Here is a 21,477-nt window from a genome sequence, read left to right on the forward strand (position 1 = left end):
ATGCATTTATATAAAGTTCTAAATATATGTATTGTACTTATATTTGCCATGAGTCAGGTTCATGTATTTCCTTCTGCAGACTGTCAGTTTCATATTTGGGGAATATAAACATTTTTTTAAGAAATGTATTTCTTACCTGGGGTTTAGTCTTTTTTTCAATTGACTACTTCTTGCAAATTGCGGGCGGTATTAGGCCCGCGGGTGCGTCAAATGCTAAACTTTATTGCGTCATACTTGGCGCGAAAAAATACGTCTGACGCAATTTCGTCATTTCCGGCGTCATACTTGACGCCGAGACCTTTCACACGGTTGCGTCGTCAGTGACGCGAGTGTCATTTCCGGTTATTTTTGGCGCCAAAAAGGTTTGTTACGTTGTGCGTCATACTTGGTGCCAAACTTTTTCATTATTTCAATACCCCATTGATGTTTGCCTCTTGCCTTTTTCTCTATCAGAGGTCTGATATTTGCATTTTTTCCCATTCCTGAAACTGTCATATAAGGAAATAGATAATTTTGCTTTATATGTTGTTTTTTCTCTTACATTTTGTAATATGTCTCAATCTGATCCTGCCTCAGTAGTTTCTGCTGGAACATTGCTGCCTGACATCGGTTCTACCAAAGCTAAGTGCATTTGTTGTAAAATTGTAGAAATTATTTTGCCGAATGTCATTTGTAATAGTTGTCATGATAAGCTTTTACATGCAGATAGTGTATCCATCAGTAATAGTACATTGCCAGTTGCAGTTCCTTTAAAATTTACAGGTATATCATGCACATTAGAAGTTAAAGAATTTGTTTCTGATTCTATCCTGAAGACTTTGTCTGCATTTCCACCTTCTAATAAACGTAAAAGGTCTTTTAAAACTTCCCATTTAGTTGATGAAATTTCAAATGACCAACAACATAATAATTTATCCTTCTAATGAGGATCTATCTGATACAGAAGATCCTTCCTCAGACATTGACACTGACAAATCTACTTATTTATTTAAAATACTTCTTATTTATTTAAAATAGAGTATATGCGTTCTTTATTAAAAGAAGTGTTAATTACTTTGGATTTTGAGGTAACCAGTCCTCTTGACGTTCAGTCTAATAAACGTTTAAATGCTGTTTTTAAACCTCCTGTGGTTTCTCTAGGGGTTTTTCCTATTCCTGAGGCTATTTCTGATATGATTTTTAGGAAATGGAATAAGCCAGGTACTTCTTTTATTCCTTCTTCAAGGTTTAAAAAATTGTATCCTTTACCAGCAAAATCTATCAAAGTTGATGGGGCTATTTCTACTCTTGCTAAACGTACCACTATTCCTATGGAAGATAGTACTTCCTTTAAGGATCCTTTAGATAGGAAGCTTGAATCTTATCTAAGGAAGGCCTATTTATATTCAGGTCATCTTCTCAGAACTGCAATTTCTTTGGCTGATGTTGCGGCTGTATCAACTTTCTGGTTGGAAAATTTAGCGCAACAGGAATTGGATTCTGACTTATCTAGCATTATTCGCTTAATGCAATATGCTAATCATTTTATTTGTAATGCCATTTTTGATATTATCAAAATAGATGTTAGATCCATGTCTTTAGCTATATTAGCTAGAAGAGCTTTGTGGCTTAAATCTTGGAATGCTGATATGACATCTAAATCTAGATTACTATCTTTCTTTTCAAGGTAATAATTTATTTGGTTCTCAGTTGGATTCTATTATTTCAACTGTCACTGGGGGGAAAGGGAGTTTTTCTGCCTCAGGATAAAAAACCTAAGGGTAAATCTAAGGCTTCTAACCCTTTTCGTTCCTTTCGTCAGAATAAGGAACAAAAACTCAATCCTCCCCCTAAGGAATCTGCTTCCAATTGGAAGCCTTCCTCAAATTGGAATAAATCCAAGCCATTTAAGAAACGAAAGTCAGCCCCTAAGTCCGCATGAAGGTGCGGCCCTCATTCCAGCTCAGTTGGCCGTGGGCAGATTAAGGTTTTTCAAGGATATTTGGATAAAATCTATCCAAAATCAATGGATTCAGAGCATTGTCTCTCAAGGGTATCGAATAGGATTCAGAGTAAGACAGACCTCCTGTGAGAAGATTTTTTTTTTTCTCACGTATCCCAGCAAATCCAGTAAAAGCTCAGGCTTTCCTGAAGTGTGTTTCAGACCTGGAGTCTTCAGGGGTAATCATGCCAGTTCCTTTTCAAGAACAAGGTTTGGGGTTTTATTCAAATCTATTTATTGTGAAAAAAGGAAAATTTATTTAGACCAGTTCTGGATCTGAAAATTTTGAATCGTTATGTAAGAGTACCAACTTTCAAGATGGTGACTATAAGGACTATTCTGCCTTTTGTTCAGCAAGGACATTATATGTCCACAGTAGACTTGCAGGATGCATACCTTCATATTCCGATTCATCCAGAAAATGATCAGTTTCTGAGATTCTCTTTTCTAAACAAGCATTACCAATGTGTTGCTCTTCCATTTGGCCTAGCAACAGCTCCAAGAATCTTTTCAAAGGTTCTGGGTGCCCTACTCTCTGTAATCAGAGAACAGGGTATTGCAGTGTTTCCTTATTTGGACTATATCTTGGTACTAGCTCAGTCTTTATGTACTGCAGAATCTCACATGAATCAACTAGTGTTGTTTCTTCGGAAACATGGTTGGAGGATCAATTTACCAAAAAGTTTCTTGATTCCTCAGACAAGGGTCACCTTTTTAGGCTTCCAGATAGATTGTGTCCATGACTCTGTCTCTAACAGACAAGAGACGTTTGAAATTGGTTGCAGCCTGCCGGCACCTTCAGTCTCAGTCATTGCCTTCAGTGGCTATGTGCATGGAAGTTTTAGGTCTCATGACTGCAGCATCGGACGCGATCCCCTTTGCTCGTTTTCACATGAGACCTCTACAGCTTTGTATGCTGAACCAATGGTGCAGGGATTATACAAAGATATCACAATTAATATCCTTAAATCCCAATGTACGACACTCTGACGTGGTGGATAGATCACCATCGTTTAGTTCAAGGGGCTTCTTTTGTTCGGCCAACCTGGACTGTGATCACAACAGATGCAAGTCTTTTAGGTTTGGGAGCTGTTTGGGGATCTCTGACCGCACACAAGGGGATTGGAAATCTCAAGAGGCGAGATTACCAATAAATATTTTAGAACTCAGTGCAATTCTCAGAGCTCTTCAGTTTTGGCCTCTGTTAAAGAGAGAACCGTTCATTTGTTTTCAGACAGACAATATCACAACAGTGGCATATGTCAATCATCAGGGTGGGACTCACAGTCCCCAAGCTATGAAAGAAGTATCTCGGATACTTGCTTGGGCGGAATACAGCTCCTGTCTAATCTCTGTGGTGCATATCCCAGGTGTAGACAATTGGGAGGCGGATTATCTAAGCCGCCAGACTTTACATCCAGGGGAGTGGTCTCTCCATCCAGATGTGTTTTCTCAGATTGTTCAGATGTGGGGTCTTCCAGAGATAGATCTCATGGCCTCTCATCTAAACAAGAAACTTCCCAGATACCTGTCCAGGTCCAGGGATGTTCAGGCGGAAGCAGTGGATGCGCTGACACTTCCTTGGTGTTATCATCCTGCTTACATTTTCCCGCCTCTAGTTCCCCTTCCAAGAGTGATCTCCAAAATCATCATGGAACAATCATTTGTGTTGCTGGTGGCTCCAGCATGGCCACACAGGTTTTGGTATAATAATTATAATAATAATTTGCGATTTATATAGCGCTTTTCTCCCTGTGAGACTCAAAGCACTTTACAAATATACCAACATAAGACATAAAAGTTAGGAGTTTCTGAATGTCAGATAAGCGGACTGAATGCCTGATGGAAGAGGTGGGTCTTTAGCTTTTTTTTTTTAAAAAGTCTGTAAGGACGGTGCCTCTCTGATTGTAGGGGCAGCGTGGCAGAATGCTCTGGAGCCTGAGTTTGTCCTTATTCTTGGCACTGAGAGGAGGGATGTGTTGGCTGACCTAAGTGAACGGGATGGGATGTAGGGTGTCAGGAGCTCTTTCAGGTACTGTGGGCCTTGGTTGTTTAAGGCTTTGAAGGTCAGCAGGCCAATTTTAAAATATGTTTGCCATTTAATTGGAAGCCAATGCAGGGAGTGGAGAACAGGCGTTATGTGGCAGGAGCGAGTTTGATTGGTCAATAGTCTGGCTGCTGCGTTTTGTACTGTCTGAAGGCGATGGAGTTCTTTTTTTGGGAGGCCTAAGTAAAGTGCATTGCAGTAATCTAGCTTAGAGGATACAAATGCATGGATTAATGTTGGCATATCATGCGGTGGAATTAAGTGTTGTATCCTGGCTATGTTTTTCAGATGAAAGTAGGCAGATTTTATTACGGAGGAAATCTGCTGTTTAAAAGATAGTCCAGCGTCAATCAGCACTCCGAGGTTTCGTACCTTTGCTGGACTAACGAGTTCAGAGCCTCCAAGCTCCAGGCCAGTTGGGTGATCGTGGGATATTTTTGATGCCCGGGGTCCCCTCACCAAGAGTAACTCTGTTTTGTCCGGGCTCACTTTGAGACAGCTAGCATTCATCCATTCTATGAGGTCTGTTAAGCAACTGTTTATGCGGCATGCTGGGTCTGTAGTATCTGGAGCAAAGGAGAAGTAGAGTTGTGTGTCATCAGCGTAACAATGATACCTTAGGCCATGTCGATTAATGATGTCCCTCAGTGGTAGTAAGTAAATTGCGAATAGCATGGGAGACGGGATAGATCCTTGTGGAACTCCGCAGGCCAATTCTGTTGGTGCTGATGAGCTTGATCCTGATATTACTCTCTGTGATCTACCAGCGAGGAAAGATTTAAACCAGTTAAGGACTGTGCCTCCTAGACCACAGATGCACTGCAAGCGCTCTGTTAGAATCCTATGGTCAATGGTGTCAAATGCAGCTGAGAGATACAGGAGGATTAGAATGGAGTAATCGCCTGTGTCTCTTGCCATGAGGAGATCATTTAGCACTCTGACTAGCGCTGTTTCAGTGCTGTGGCGGCATCTGAAGCCTGACTGGAAAGGATCGAATATGTTTAGGCATGATAGATGGACTTCCAGTTGAGTTGCCACTACTTTTTCAATTATTTTCCCCAGAAATGGGAGGTTGGATACTGGTCTGTAATTAGTCATGCAGTCTGGGTCTAATAAAGGTTTCTTTAGGAGTGGTTTTACCACAGCTTCTTTTAGAGCATCTGGAAAGTCTCCCGTTTTTAGTGAACACTGCACTATTTTTGTGAGGACTGGGGCGAGTGTTTCAATGCATCCAGATATGAGCTGAGTTGGAGCAGGGTCTAAGTCACACGTAGTAGGGTGCAACTTTTGTATGGTGTTTTTAACTTTTTATATCCACATTTGTAAAAGTGGACCATAAACTGGGGCAATCTGGCATTCTATTGTAGTAGTTCTGGTGTGTAACTGTTTGGCCTGCTGTGATAGTGGTTCGGATTGAGGAAATCTTGTCTCTGAAGAAGTTCGCAAATGCTTCACATTTATCCTGAGAAAAGTTGGTGGGGCTAAGCATGCATGCTGGTTTGCAGAGCCTTTCTACTGTGCGAAACAGTTGCCTGGGTCTATTGTGGGAGAGTGCAATTTCGCGTGATAAAAATGAAGATTTTTTCGGAGTTATCTTGGAATGATATTTATTTAGATGTTTGGTAAGAGTGGCTTTATCCTCTGGATCATGTGTCCTGCGCCACTTTCTCTCAAGCTTACGTCCTGTTCTTTTCATTTCTCTGATGGAGCTATCAAACCACGGTGCATTGTTGTGGGTTTGGACAGTGCGTATGCGAGATGGTGCAATGCTTTCTAGGGTGTCTCTCATGGTTTTGTTGTATTGTCGGACTAAGGAGCTGGGGTCTTCGCAGGTGCCCATTAGTTCACTTAGATCCATATGTGATGCTACATCCAGTGGTGTCACCCTTTTTAATGAGCAGTGTTTGACCAGGTTCTGAGGCTGGTGTCTGGTTGATTGTGATACAATGGAGAAGTGAATGGAGTGATGGTCTGACCAGGTAACTGGGTTTACAGATACTGGTGACACTTCTAGTCCAGACTGAAACACTAGATCAAGTGTATGACCTTTTCTGTGGGTGGGAGTGGTGACGATTTGTGTAAAGCCGAGTGTACTCATCAAGCTGCGGATCTTGTTCGGATGTCCAGTTGCCCGCCTTGGCCACTTCCGTTACGGCCAGACCTACTATCTCAAGGTCCGTTTTTCCATCAGGATCTCAAATCATTCTGCTCTTTCTTGTGAGTCTCCTTTTTTGATTTTTCATCAGGATAAGGCAGTTTTTCGGACTTCTTTTCAATTTTTACCTAAGGTTGTGAATTCTAACAACATTAATAGAGAAATTGTTGTCCCTTCCTTATGTCCTAATCCTAAGAATTCTTTGGAAAGATCCTTACATTCTTTGGATGTGGTAAGAGCTTTGAAATATTATGTGGAAGCTACTAAAGATTTCAGGAAAACTTCCAGTCTATTTGTTTTATTTTCTGGTCCTAGGAAAGGTCAGAAGGCTCCTGCTATTTCCTTAGATTCTTGGTTGAAACTTTTGATTCATCAAGCTTATTTGGAGTCGGGTCAGGCCCCCGCCTCAGAGAATTGCAGCTCATTCTACTAGATTAGTCTCCACTTCGTGGGCTTTTAAGAATGAAGCTTCAGTTGATCAGATTTGCAAAGCGGCAACTTGGTCCTCTTTGCATACATTTACTAAATTCTACCGTTTTGATGTATTTGCTTCTTCGGAAGCAGTTTTTGGTAGAAAAGTTCTTCAGGCAGCTGTTTCAGTTTAATTCTTCTGCTTTTGATTTAAGTTTTTTTTTTCAATTATGAAAATAAACTTATTTTTTTGAGTTGTGGATTAATTTTTTCAGCGGAAAATGGCTGTTTTTATTTTATTCCCTCCCTCTCTAGTGACACTCGAGTGGAGATCCACATCTTGGGTATTGCTATCACATACGTCACTAGCTCATGGACTCTTGCCAATTACGTGAAAGAAAACATAATTTATGTAAGAACTTACCTGATAAATTAATTTCTTTCATATTGGCAAGAGTCCATGATGCCCACCCCTTTTTTATGGTGGTTATGATTTTTTGTATAAAGCACAATTATTTCCAAATTTCTTTTGTTGATGCTTTCTACTTCTTTCTTTATCACCCCACTGCTTGGCTATTTGTTAAACTGAATTGTGGGTGTGGTGAGGGGTGTATTTATAGGGTTTTTGAGGTTTGGGAAACTTTGCCCCTCCTGGTAGGATTGTATATCCCATACGTCACTAGCTCATGGACTCTTGCCAATATGAAAGAAATTAATTTATCAGGTAAGTTCTTACATAAATTGTTTTTAAGTAGTCTTTTCAGCCTCTCAGTGAGAGCATTGACGAAAGTTAGGGTCTTGAGATGCAGGGAGAGTCTTTCTGAGACCCCAGACTGGTATTAACAGCTCCTAAGCAATCAGTGTTGACGAGTTTCACTGCCTGCTTCCATCACTCAAGTCCATGTCAGGAGCGATGCTACAAGACTGTCAAACTTGAGAGGCTGTGTCTGTTCCATGGCATAGATTCCAGTAAGATTGTTTTTTATTTTTTTTATACACATATGATAACGCAAGAAGACATGGTCACAGTGTGGCTCCTTTCATCTGTATGGAATCAAGGGCTAATATCTCTGGAGGGAGATTATTGAACAGGGAGAATTAATCACATAATAGTATTTATGATTATGCTGCGACATGTGTGAGATGAGGCTCAGGCAGATGTGGAACATACAGGTTTTACTTTTGTTTTGGTAAGCTGCGCAGCCGGAAAAGCTTGGCATGCTTTTTCCTATGGCAGGGGCGTTCCTGTATTGCGCACCATGTGACCGGGTGTGGTCACACTGATTTCCTCTTTCCTGACCATGCGGTTTACAGGAGACGAAGCGGTTTCTCTGTTGGGCCAGGGTCATAGGAGGTGGTGAGTGCCCCAGCCTGTCAGTATATTTATAAAAATCTTAGCAGTATTCTCCCAAAACAATGTGTGAGTATATGGCAGGGAATATATTTAACAATCTTTCTTTAGACTGAACCCACAATCAATATACTTCTACTAAGACAACAAAATTAATATGAATATCTGAATTCTTTATTATTAAATAACTATGAACATGTTGATACTTAAATATTTGTAATTATTAGAATGAGTCAATATTATATGCGTTAAAACAAAAACTATTTAAAATATGCTATGCAAAGCTCATGCAAATTTACTTTAAAAACCAGCCTTTCATTCAGAGCTGCATTTAAAATATTACAATAAGACCTAAAATAGCAGCTACAAACATTCAGCAATATGACTTAGTTTAATTTTACCCTGTTAATATAATGAGGTTCCAAAATCTTTAACAGCTCAATACCCCATCAACACAATTCTAACAGTGCTAATTCAAACAATAGGACAATCTATACCTCTATTAAAACATCAGAAATTGTATATATTATTTATTTAAAAACCCAATTCTGAGTTATCACTCTATAGTTGTATAGATAAAACTATATAGCATCAAGGATATGTATTTAACAATATACAGACTGAATATAAACTACAATATGAAACTGCTCCCTTTATGTTTTTCCACTATATTTTAAACTACAGCTATTATGCATATATCTGTGTTAAAATATTAATTGCAACCCTCTTTCTTTTTATAAATATACGTTACCGCAATGACCGAAATTGAAAGTTCAGTTACCAAGGATTCCTGGTTTCATCTCAGAAAATATATAAGTAAATTTTTGCAATCACTGAGAAAAAGGTAGAACAGCTTGCTCAGAATGAATGTATTTTGGACGCCCAGCAGTAGATCATTCAAGTTGGCAAAATCTGTGTCCTTCTTTTTTCCTCTTTCCTGCATTCACTTAAATAAGTTTTTCACTCATTTATGAAACCATGGGAGTGGCCCTACGAGATCTGACCATCCCATTGGTTAGGTGGGATGTCTATTTGGATTGGCCCTTGGTCACCACGGAAACATATCCTTTTTTTTTTTTTGAACAGCTAAATCCTTTAACTGCTATACCGGTATCGCCCTTTGGTGGCAGCAGACATACAACATAGCCATGCATTTAAACACATCTCTGAACATTTATAATTATTTTTTTTAAATGTGTAATAACTGCCATAATTCCTTCATATTAATAAGTTCGCAATACCAATTACAGACGGGTAAGATCACATTACCTCTCTGGTCATTTTGATATGAAACATGTGTCTAACATTATTTATATTGAATAATTTATATTGCTAACTATTCAATTTTTCGTATTAAACATATTATATTTTACTGCATTAGTAAATTATGTTAACATTTATATTTTATTTAGCCTAACAGAAAATGTATATTTCAATATCAGATGTCAATATTTCATAGCCATATCACATCAAAGTAACTTCCATAATATCCATCTCACTATATTTCAAGAGATGTACTTAACTTTATAAACATTTATTGCACATTCATATGATATGATTTATTTCATCCCATGTATCGTCCTGTATGTGTCATCTTTTAGTTCCATCTGGAAAACAGGAAAGCATGTTATATATATGCACTTCAAATATGGGATTATTAAAATGGTTATTTAATCTATACTAATTCTGAATTTATTTCCTATATAAATATCCCATGCAGCAATGATCTATTTAATATGTGTTTAATTTCAACATATATATACATATATGGGTTATTTGAATCATTTTAAACATACATGGAAAACTGGCATTGTTCCCTTTGCAAAATGTATTTAATTCTATTTGAGTCACCTTCCCCCCCAGCTGTGTGTCTGCAGCACATGTCTTACTTTGAATCCACAAAGATTTAGGTGACAAATTCCAGAGGGCTCCCGAGCACCTTCTCCACCCAAAACACAGATCATTTATTCTAAATAATCAAAGGGGTTTCCTGTAAGTACTATGCTTATGCAGCTATTTCAGATTTTATCCTTTTAAGTGATTGTTTTAAATTGGGTAGACCAAATGTTCCATTGTCAGGGGGAAGTTTTAATTACAATTTGGTATGGCTTCATGTTCACACTTTAGCTAGGAATGTCTCTTTTAAAGTAATCTTTGAGTTTCCTGTGTAATTGAAAAAGTGGGGGAGAACTAAACATGATTGATGTCAGTCTTTCTGAATGAAATGAATCTTTTTCTACTGACCAGCCAAGCATCTGAATAAATATATATATATTTATTAACCGTAAAATATATGATTAAAATATATATATATTTATTAACCTTACATTTACCTTGACAAGCCATTGGGGGATAAAGGTGCTGTTTTATCTTATTATCAATAGTCTGCTTTATAAGCGCAAGCTATGTTAGATTCTGATGCGTTACAGGGTACTCCCTCTTTACCTAAGTCTAATACCTGTCTATATTGTGAAGAGGCCACGGTATACCCACCTGCTCAATTATGTTCCTCATGCCTTTATAATGTAATCATGTCAAAGAAAGTTAATGTTTAGTACCACTGAGCCGTCTTCTGCTGAGGAGTCTCCGTCCCGTGAGGGGTGCGAACCCTACAGTCATCTCCCAATACACATGCAGCTTCCCGTAGCACTCCTAAGCCTCCATCTGGTGGGGTCCTTTTACCGCCAGACTTTGCTGAGCAGTTACAAACATCAGTGTCTGCGGCCTTTAGTGCTTTATCTCGCCCTGCTAAGTGCAAGCGAAAGGTCAAATATTGCTATCCTTCCCAAGGGTCATCTACTAGCTTGTTGGATTTATCTGATACAAGATTATCCGCTGATGAAGACGCCTCTGATACTTCAGAGGATGCTCTTTCTGAGTCGGAATCTGCTGCCTCTAAACCAGACTTTAGATTTAGGATTGAATTTCTCCAACATAGGTGTGTCCGGTCCACGGCGTCATCCTTACTTGTGGGATATTCTCTTCCCCAACAGGAAATGGCAAAGAGCCCAGCAAAGCTGGTCACATGATCCCTCCTAGGCTCCGCCTACCCCTGTCATTCTCTTTGCCGTTGTACAGGCAACATCTCCACGGAGATGGCTTAGAGTTTTTTAGTGTTTAACTGTAGTTTTTATTATTCAATCAAGAGTTTGTTATTTTAAAATAGTGCTGGTATGTACTATTTACTCAGAAACAGAAAAGAGATGAAGATTTCTGTTTGTATGAGGAAAATGATTTTAGCACCGTAACTAAAATCCATGGCTGTTCCACACAGGACTGTTGAGAGCAATTAACTTCAGTTGGGGGAACAGTGTGCAGTCTCTTACTGCTTGAGGTATGACACATTCTAACAAGACGATGTAATGCTGGAAGCTGTCATTTTCCCTATGGGATCCGGTAAGCCATGTTTATTAAGATAGTAAATAAGGGCTTCACAAGGGCTTATTAAGACTGTAGACTTTTTCTGGGCTAAATCGATTCATTATTAACACATATTTAGCCTTGAGGAATCATTTATTCTGGGTATTTTGATATGATTATATCGGCAGACACCTTATTCTTTAGGGGCTTTCCCTAATCATAGTCAGAGCCTCATTTTCGCGCCGGTATGGCGCACTTGTTTTTGAGGACAGCATGGCATGCAGCTGCATGTGTGTGGAGCTCTGATACATAGAAAAGTCTTTCTGAAGGCATCATTTGGTATCGTATTCCCCTTTGGGCTTGGTTGGGTCTCAGCAAAGCAGATTCCAGGGACTGTAAAGGGGTTAAATATAAAAACGGCTCCGGTTCCGTTATTTTAAGGGTTAAAGCTTCCAAATTTGGTGTGCAATACTTTTAAGGCTTTAAGACACTGTGGTGAAATTTTGGTGAATTTTGAACAATTCCTTCATACTTTTTCGCAATTGCAGTAATAAAGTGTGTTTAGTTTAAAATTTAAAGTGACAGTAACGGTTTTATTTTAAAACGTTTTTTGTGCTTTGTTATCAAGTTTATGCCTGTTTAACATGTCTGAACTACCAGATAGATTGTGTTCTGACTGTGGGGAAACCAAGGTTCCTTCTCATTTAACTATATGTATTTTATGTCATAAAAAATTTTAGTAAAAATGATGCCCAAGATGATTCCTCAAGTGAGGGGAGTAAGCATGGTACTGCATCATCCCCTCCTTCGTCTACACCAGTCTTGCCCATACAGGAGGCCCCTAGTACATCTAGTGCGCCAATACTCCTTACTATGCAACATTTAACGGCTGTAATGGATAATTCTATCAAAAACATTTTAGCCAATATGCCCACTTATCAGCGAAAGCGCGACTGCTCTGTTTTAGAAAATTCTGTAGAGCATGAGAACGCTGATGATATGGTTTCTGAAGGGCCCCTACACCAGTCTGAGGGGGCCAGGGAGGTTTTGTCTGAGGGAGAAATTTCAGATTCAGGAAACATTTCTCAACAAGCTGAACCTGATGTGATTACTTTTAAATTTAAGTTGGAACATCTCCGCGCTCTGCTTAAGGAGGTGTTATCCAATTTGGATGATTGTGATTATCTGGTCATTCCAGAACCACTATGTAAAATGGAAAAGTTCTTAGAGGCCCCGGGGCCCCCCGAAGCTTTTCCTATATCCAAGCGGGTGGCGTACATTGTTAGTAAAGAATGGGACAGGCCCGGTATACCTTTAGTACCTCCCCCCATATTTATAAAATTGTTTTCCTATAGTCGACCCCAGAAAGGACTGATGGCAGACAGTCCCCAAGGTCGAGGGGGCGGTTTCTACTCTACACAAGCGCGCCACTATACCCATAGAAGATAGTTGTGCTTTCCAAGATCCTATGGATAAAAAATTAGAAGGTCTGCTAAAGATGTTTGTTCTGCAAGGTTCCCTTCTACAACCAATTGCATGCATTGTCCCTGTCACTGCAGCCGCGTGTTTCTAGTTTGATGAGCTAGGAAAGGCGATTATTAGTAATTCTTCTTCTTATGAGGAGATTATGGACAGAATTCGTGCTCTTAAATTGGCTAATTCTTTCACCCTAGACGCCACCTTGCAATTGGCTAGGTTAGCGGCGAAAAAATTCTGGGTTTGCTATTGTGGCGCAGAGCGCTTTGGTTAAAATCTTGGGCAGCGGATGCGTCTTCCAAGAACAAATTGCTTGACATTCCTTTCAAGGGGAAAACACTCTTTGGCCCTGACTTGAAAGAGATTATCTCTGATATCACTGGGGGCAAGGGCCACGCCCTTCCTCAGGATAGGTCTTTTCAAGACCAAAAATAAACCTAAGTTTCGTCCCTTTCGCAGAAACGGATCAGCCCCAAGGGCTACGTCCTCTAAGCAGGAAGGTAATACTTCTCAAGCCAATCCAGCCTGGAGACCTATGCAAGGCTGGAACAAAGGAAAGCAGGCCAGGAAACCTGCCACTGCTACCAAGACAGCATGAAATGCGGGCCCCCGATCCGGGACCGGATCTGGTGGGGGGCAGACTCTCTCTCTTCGCTCAGGCTGGGGCAAGAGATGTTCTGGATCCTTGGGCGCTAGAAATAGTCTCCCAAGGTTATTCTCTGGAGTTCAAGGGGCTTCCTCCAAGGGGGAGGTTCCACAGGTCTCAGTTGTCTTCAGACCACATAAGAAGACAGGCATTCTTACATTGGGTAGAAGACCTGCTAAAAATGGGAGTGATTCATCCTGTTCCATTAGGAGAACAAGGGATGGGGTTCTACTCCAATCTGTTCATAGTTCCCAAAAAAGAGGGAACGTTCAGACCAATCTTAGATCTCAAGATCTTGAACAAGTTTCTCAAGGTTCCATCGTTCAAGATGGAAACCATTCGAACACTTCTTCCTTCCATCCAGGAAGGTCAATTCATGACCAAGGTGGATTTCAAGGATGCGTATCTACATATTCCTATCCACAAGGAACATCATCGGTTCCTAAGGTTTGCATTCCTGGACAAGCATTTCCAGTTCGTGGCGTTTTCTTTCGGATTAGCCACTGCTCCTAGGATTTTCTCATAGGTACTAGGGTCCCTTCTGGCGGTGCTAAGACCAAGGGGCATTGCTGTAGTACCTTACTTGGACGACATTCTGATTCGAGTGTCGTCCCTTCCTCAAGTAAAGGCTCACACGGACATTGTCCTGGCCTTTCTCAGATCTCACGGATGGAAAGTGAACGTGGAAAAGAGTTCTCTATCTCCGTCAACGAGGGTTCCCTTCTTGGGAACTATAATAGACTCCTTAGAAATGAGGATTTTTCTGACAGAAGCCAGAAAAACAAAACTTCTAGACTCTTGTCGGATACTTCATTCCGTTCCTCTTCCTTCCATAGCGCAGTGCATGGAAGTGATAGGTTTGATGGTAGCGGCAATGGACATAGTTCCTTTTGTGCGCATTCATCTAAGACCATTACAACTGTTCATGCTCAGTCAGTGGAATGGGGACTATTCAGACTTGTCTCCGAAGATACAAGTAAATCAGAGGACCAGAGACTCATTCCGTTGGTGGCTGTCCCTGGACAACCTGTCACAAGGGATGACCTTCCGCAGACCAGAGTGGGTCATTGTCACGACCGACGCCAGTCTGATGGGCTGGGGCGCGGTCTGGGGATCCCTGAAAGCTCAGGGTCTTTGGTCTCGGGTAGAATCTCTTCTACCGATAAATATTCTGGAACTGAGAGCGATATTCAATGCTCTCAAAGCTTGGCCTCAGCTAGCGAGGGCCAAGTTCATACATCAACCATCAGGGGGGAACAAGGAGTTCCCTAGCGATGGAAGAAGTGACCAAAATCATTCTATGGGCGGAGTCTCACTCCTGCCACCTGTCTGCTATCCACATCCCAGGAGTGGAAAATTGGGAAGCGGATTTTCTGAGTCGTCAGACATTGCATCCGGGGGAGTGGGAACTCCATCCGGAAATCTTTGCCCAAGTCACTCAACCGTGGGGCATTCCAGACATGGATCTGATGGCCTCTCGTCAGAACTTCAGAGTTCCTTACTACGGGTACAGATCCAGGGATCCCAAGGCGGCTCTAGTGGATGCACTAGTAGCACCTTGGACCTTCAAACTAGCTTATGTGTTCCCGCCGTTTCCTCTCATCCCCAGGCTGGTAGCCAGGATCAATCAGGAGAGGGCGTCGGTGATTTTGATAGCTCCTGCGTGGCCACGCAGGACTTGGTATGCAGATCTGGTGAATATGTCATCGGCTCCACCATGGAAGCTACCTTTGAGACGAGACTTTCTTGTTCTAGGTCCGTTCGACCCACTCCAGCTGACTGCTTGGAGATTGAACGCTTGATCTTATCAAAGCGAGGGTTCTCAGATTCTGTTATTAATACTCTTGTTCAGGCCTGAAAGCCTGTAACCAGAAAAATTACCACATAATTTGGTATATCTGTTGGTGTGAATCTGCAGGATTCCCTTGGGACAAGGTTAAGATTCCTAAGAGTCTATCCTTCCTTCGAGAAGGATTGGAAAAGGATTATCTGCAAGTTCCTTGATGGGACAGATTTCTGCCTTGTCTGTGTTACTTCACAAAAAGCTGGCAGCTGTGCCAGATGTTCTAGCCTTTGTTCAGGCTCTGGTTAGAATCAAGCCTGTTTACAAAATTTTGACTCCTCCTTGGAGTCTCAACCTAGTTCTTTCAGTTCTTCAGGGGGTTCCGTTTGAACCCTTACATTCCGTTGATATTAAGTTATTATCTTGGAAAGTTTTGTTTTTGGTTGCAATTTCTTCTGCTAGAAGAGTTTCAGAATTATCTGCTCTGCAGTGTTCTTCTCCTTATCTGGTGTTCCATGCAGATAAGGTGGTTTTGCGTACTAAACCTGGTTTTCTTCCAAAAGTTGTTTCTAACAAAAACATTAACCAGGAGATAGTTGTGCCTTCTTTGTGTCCTAATCCAGTTTCAAAGAAGGAACGTTTGTTGCACAACTTGGATGTAGTTCGTGCTCTCAAATTTTACTTAGCAGCTACTAAGGATTTCAGACAAACTTTGTCTTTGTTTGTTGTTTATTCTGGTAAACGGAGAGGTCAAAAAGCAACTTCTACCTCTCTCTCCTTCTGGATTAAAAGCATTATCCGATTGGCTTATGAGACTGCCGGACGGCAGCCTCCTGAAAGAATCACAGCTCACTCCACTAGGGCTGTGGCTTCCACATGGGCCTTCAAGAACGAGACTTCTGTTGATCAGATATGTAAGGCAGCGACTTGGTCTTCACTGCACACTTTTTCTAAATTTTACAAATTTGATACTTTTGCTTCTTCTGAGGCTATTTTTGGGAGAAAGGTTTTGCAAGCCGTGGTGCCTTCCATTTAGGTGACCTGATTTGCTCCCTCCCTTCATCCGTGTCCTAAAGCTTTGGTATTGGTTCCCACAAGTAAGGATGACGCCGTGGACCGGACACACCTATGTTGGAGAAAACAGAATTTATGTTTACCTGATAAATTACTTTCTCCAACGGTGTGTCCGGTCCACGGCCCGCCCTGGTTTTTTTAATCAGGTCTGATAATTTATTTTCTTTAACTACAGTCACCACGGTAACATATGGTTTCTCCTATGCAAATATTCCTCCTTAACGTCGGTCGAATGACTGGGGTAGGCGGAGCCTAGGAGGGATCATGTGACCAGCTTTGCTGGGCTCTTTGCCATTTCCTGTTGGGGAAGAGAATATCCCACAAGTAAGGATGACGCCGTGGACCGGACACACCGTTGGAGAAAGTAATTTATCAGGTAAACATAAATTCTGTTATTTACGCTTTCTGCTAAAGGAAGTTTTGGCTACTTTAGAGGTCCCAGAGCCTGAGGAACCTTTGATTCCTAAGTTAGATAAGGTCTACGAGGACAGGGTTGTACCGCAGACTTTCCCGTTTCCTGTAAAGATGGTGAACATTAATAAGATTGAATGGTAAAGACTTGATGCTAAATTTTTCCCTTCATCCTTTAAAAAATTATTCCCGGTTCCGGATTCACAATTGGAGTTGTAGGTTTCCATCCCCAAGGTGGATGGCGCATCTCCACGCTTGCTAAGCGTTCTACTATCCCGCTTGAGGATAGTTCGTCATTTAAAGAGCCCATGGATAAGAAGATAGAAACTGTTAAAGATGTTTCAACATTCGGGATATTTGTTTCAACCGGCAGTGGCGGTTGCAAGAGCGGCTACCTACTGGTGCGACTCCTTATCTGAGTTGTTCGAGGTGGAGTGTCCCCTCGAAGTAATCCAAGAAAGAATTAAGGCATTAAGGGTAGCTAATTCTTTTATTTGTGATGCAAATATGCAGATTATTCGCCTGAGCACTATGGCTGAAGTCCTGTCTGTGGACATGACTTTCGAAGTCAAGACTTCTTTCCCTTCTATTTAAGGGAAAGATTCTATTTGGTCCAGGCCTGGACTCTATTATCTCCATGGTTATGGGAGGCAAGGGTGCCTTTTTACCACACAATAAGAACAAACCTAAAGGGCAAGGTCCTAATTTTTGTTCCTTTCGTTCGGATAAATCCCAACGTCCGCAGACCTCCGCAAAGTCAAAACTATCCAAGGGGACTTGGAAGCCGGCTCAGTCCTGGAATAAGTCCAAACAAAACAAGAAGCCTGCAGTCGCATAAAGGGGCGGCACCCAATCCAGCTATGGATCTGGTAGGGGGCAGACTATCGCTCTTTTCGGACGCTTTGTTTGGGGATGTGCAAGATCTGTGGGTCCTGGAGGTCATCGCCAAGGGATACAAGATAGGTTTCAAGTCTCATCCACCCAGAGGCAGGTTCCTCTTGTCAAACCTGTCTTCAAGGCCAGAAAAACGAGAAGCCATTCTGGGGTGCGTGAGGGAACTATCCTCACTTGGAATCATTGTCCCGGTTCCTCTTGCGGAAAGAGGTCTAGGATACTATTCAAACCTGTTGGTCCACACGATTCTGGACCTAAAGTGTTTAAACAAATTTCTCTGTCCCCTCATTCAAGATGGAGACGATAAGGTCCATCATTACCTTAGTTCAGGAAGGACAGTTCATGACCACGATAGATATGAAGGATGGTTACCTTCATGTTTCTATACACAAAGAACACTTCAAGTTCCTAAGGTTTGCGTTCCTGGACCAACACTTCCAGTTTATTACACTGTCGTTTGGTCTGGCTACTGTTCCAAGAGGTTTTACGAAGGTTCTGGGGGCTCTGCTCGCACCGGCCAGAACCAGAGGTATAGCAGTAGCACCATACTTGGACGACATTATGGTTCAAGCACCATCCTGTTGTCTGGCAGAGGACCATTCGAAATATCTGCTACATCTTCTTCGATCTCATGGATTGGAGATAAACTTAGAAAAGAGTTCTCTTCTCTTCCCCCCCCCAGTACCAGGGTATAATTCCTAGGTACTATAATAGATTCCATATCCATGAGGATATTCCTTACAGACCAGAGACGTTGCAAGCTAACTTCCGCTTGTTTTGGCCTCCAGACCTCCTTCAGGCCCTCTGTGGCTCGGTGTATGTAGGTGATTGGTCTCATGGTGTCCTGCATGGACATCATTCCTTTTGCCAGGTTCCATCTCAGACCACTTCAGCAGTGCATGCTGAGGCAGTGGAATGGCGATCATTCGGATCTGTCTCAACAAATTTCTCTGGATAACAGGTCGAGAGAATCACTCTTTAGGTTGCTCTGTCCAGATCACCTGTCCCAAGGGACATCCTTTTTGAGACCATCCTGGGAGATTGTGACTACGGACACAAGTCTGTCAGGATGGGGAGCCATTTGCCAAATTTTTATGAATATTTATGAAGAGAAGTTAATTTTTTCACATAGATTAATTCGATATGGCGCCTGTTGGTGGCGCTATATCGAAAACATCTTTGGTGTGTGGCTGGGCGACGTTGGATCCCTAATGGCTTTTGTTGAGGAGTTAAATATGACCACGAGTCCTATATATTACATTTAAACTTTCGTGGAGTGAAGAGAGTATATCATTCCTTGACACAAAGATAATCAAGTCTGACACTGGTTTGCAGGTTGACTTATATAGAAAGAAAACTGACCACAACAGCCTTCTTCGTTATGATAGTGCCGACCCTCCCTCTTTTTTTTTAAAGCCCTCCCTAGGAGTCAATTCCTTAGTTCGTAAAATTGTTTCAGATTAAAAGGTCTGTGTTACGGTACCAACAGTGTACCAAGGGTTAATACCAGATGAACAATGTCCTGCATAGGGAATCAGCAATTCACAACCCAGCCAGTTTCAGGTTTAAAACAGAATGACATTTATTAAAGGCTAGATGCCTAGTATTTATACAGGTTTGACCCCAGATGGGGGGGTTGAAAGACTCTTGTACATTTAGATAAAAAGGGGAAGACGCCCTTTTATGAAACAGTAGAATTACATTACTTAAATACTTTACTTAGGCAGATAACAACTTAAACACATTTGGCTTGTCTTATCACCTAGCGTCTGCTCTCTGAGGGTGATTAAACAATGGCCTGTTTATTACTTAAATGTAATTATAGCACACAATAGCTGAGGCCAGAAAACCTGTCTTTAGAAATTAGTTTCTTAGCTAAACACAATTAACTCCTTCAGTCCTGACAGAAGGGTCTGTCACAGTCTGTAACATCAGATTAAATGAAATGGGCAATAGATTTTTAGAACGTGGCTATCCCGAGACCATCAAAAATAAATTTTTTTTAGCTGTATCTACTCAAAGAGAAGCATTGTTATGTCCCAAGAAGGGGAAATTACAAAAAGATAATTGCAAAAAGAAAGATAAGCAGAGGATGGTATTTGTCTCTGAATATAATGCTCAAAGCCATGTCATACAAAAAGTTATTAGAAAACATTGAGGAATATTGTCTAAGTGTAATCCTGAAATATCTGAATTTAAAAATATTCCAATGCCAGCATATAAGAGGACCTAATATACAACAATTATTAATTAGAGCGGATATTGGGACTAAAAAAGTAAATCCCCAAAGATATATTGCCAAAAAGAATCGCGGTTGCTTTCCTTGTTTAGGATGTTCCTGTTGTGGTAATCTTATTAAAGGTTCTGTTTTTGTATCACCCAACTACGGGGCACAAATTTAGTATTAATAGTTATCTTAACTGTCAAAGTAACTTTGTAGTTTACATGATCAAATGCCCCTGTGGGAGGAGCTATATAGGTGAAACAATTAGGTGCATCCGTGATCGGATAATCGAACATAAAAGTAATTTAAGAACTAAAAAAGATACAGCCCCCTTTGCATATCACTTCTTAAAAATGGGTCATGCAATAAATCAACTCAGTTGAATTTATTCCCAGACCTCACCGTGGTGGCGATAGAGAACTTCTTTTAAAACAACGCAAATCCTTTTGGATTTATAAACTTGGTACCTTAGAACCTTCTGACCTAAATAGTGATTGGGATCTCTCTGTTCCTTTGGTGTATATTGATTATGCATATTCATTATTTAGGATTAAATGTACTAATCTGTTAACTATGATGAATTGATGTATTTAATTTGATGCATTTATAATTAGGATGTGTATATATACATATATATGTTTTTTTCTTCATAAAGTCATGTAGGATTTTTTACCATTTATCCCTATCATGAATTTATACATTTATCAGTCGCCTTGTTAAAACAATGGTTGTATAACTATGTAATGAATTTTCAATTTATATGATGGAGTTAATTCAATTTTGTATGTAGTGTGCCCCCTAGTGGGGATTGTGCATAAATAGAAGCTTGTGAATAGTGTTAAAATTTGCTTGATAAAGGGATCACTCCCAAAACTTCACTCTGTTACCCCTTGTGTGTTTTTTTTAATAAACTCCTGTATTTGCAACCTCTTTTGGACTTTTTTTATATTATATTAGGAGTATTGTGGATCTCCTGTGGTTTGCATTTAGTACCCTTAGTGCTGGACACCTGTTGTTCATTGAGCTGTTTGTGGTGCCAGGAAAGCACAGGGCCTGTGGACTCTAGAGGAATCTCCCCTCCCGATCAACATTTTGGAACTTCGAGCAATCTTCAATTCTCTGAAGGCTTGGCCTCTTCTGGGTTCGTCCCAGTTTATCAGATTCCAATCAGACAACATAACCTTGGTGGCTTACATCAACCATCAGGGGGGAACGAGGAGCTCCCTAGCAATGAGGGAAGTATCTCGGATTCTGGAATGGGCGGAGGCCCACAACTGCTTGCTGTCAGCGATCCACATTCCGGGTGTAGACAACTGGAAAGCGGATTTCCTCAGCAGACAATACTTTAATCTGGAGGAATGGTCTTTCCATCCAGAGGTGTTTGTGGAGATTTGCTTTAGATGGGGGACGCCGGAGATGGATCTCATGACGTCCCTGGCTCAATTCCAAGCTACCCATATATGGGTTGCGGTCCAGGGATCCTCATGCGGAGCTAATAGATGCATTAGCAGTGCCTTGGAAGTTCAATCAAATTTACATTTTTCAACCGTTACCACTTCTCCCTCGTGTAGTGGCCTGCATCAAGCAGGAGCAAGTATCAGTGATACTGATTGCTCCATCGTGGCCGCGAAGGATGTGGTTTGCCAACCTGGTGGGGATGTCCT

General features: G+C 41.0%; 1 protein-coding gene across 1 annotated transcript in view; it reads right to left on the bottom strand.

Annotated features, from left to right (window-relative positions):
- Positions 1-21,477, bottom strand: part of LOC128643740 (ATPase family AAA domain-containing protein 2-like) — a gene marked incomplete at its 3' end in the record, with an annotated part of 57,500 nt that overhangs the window by 22,464 nt on the left and 13,559 nt on the right. The gene's annotated exons all lie outside the window — the stretch shown is intronic.

Source organism: Bombina bombina, unplaced genomic scaffold, assembly GCF_027579735.1.
Source record: "Bombina bombina isolate aBomBom1 unplaced genomic scaffold, aBomBom1.pri scaffold_932, whole genome shotgun sequence".
NCBI lineage: Eukaryota > Metazoa > Chordata > Amphibia > Anura > Bombinatoridae > Bombina > Bombina bombina.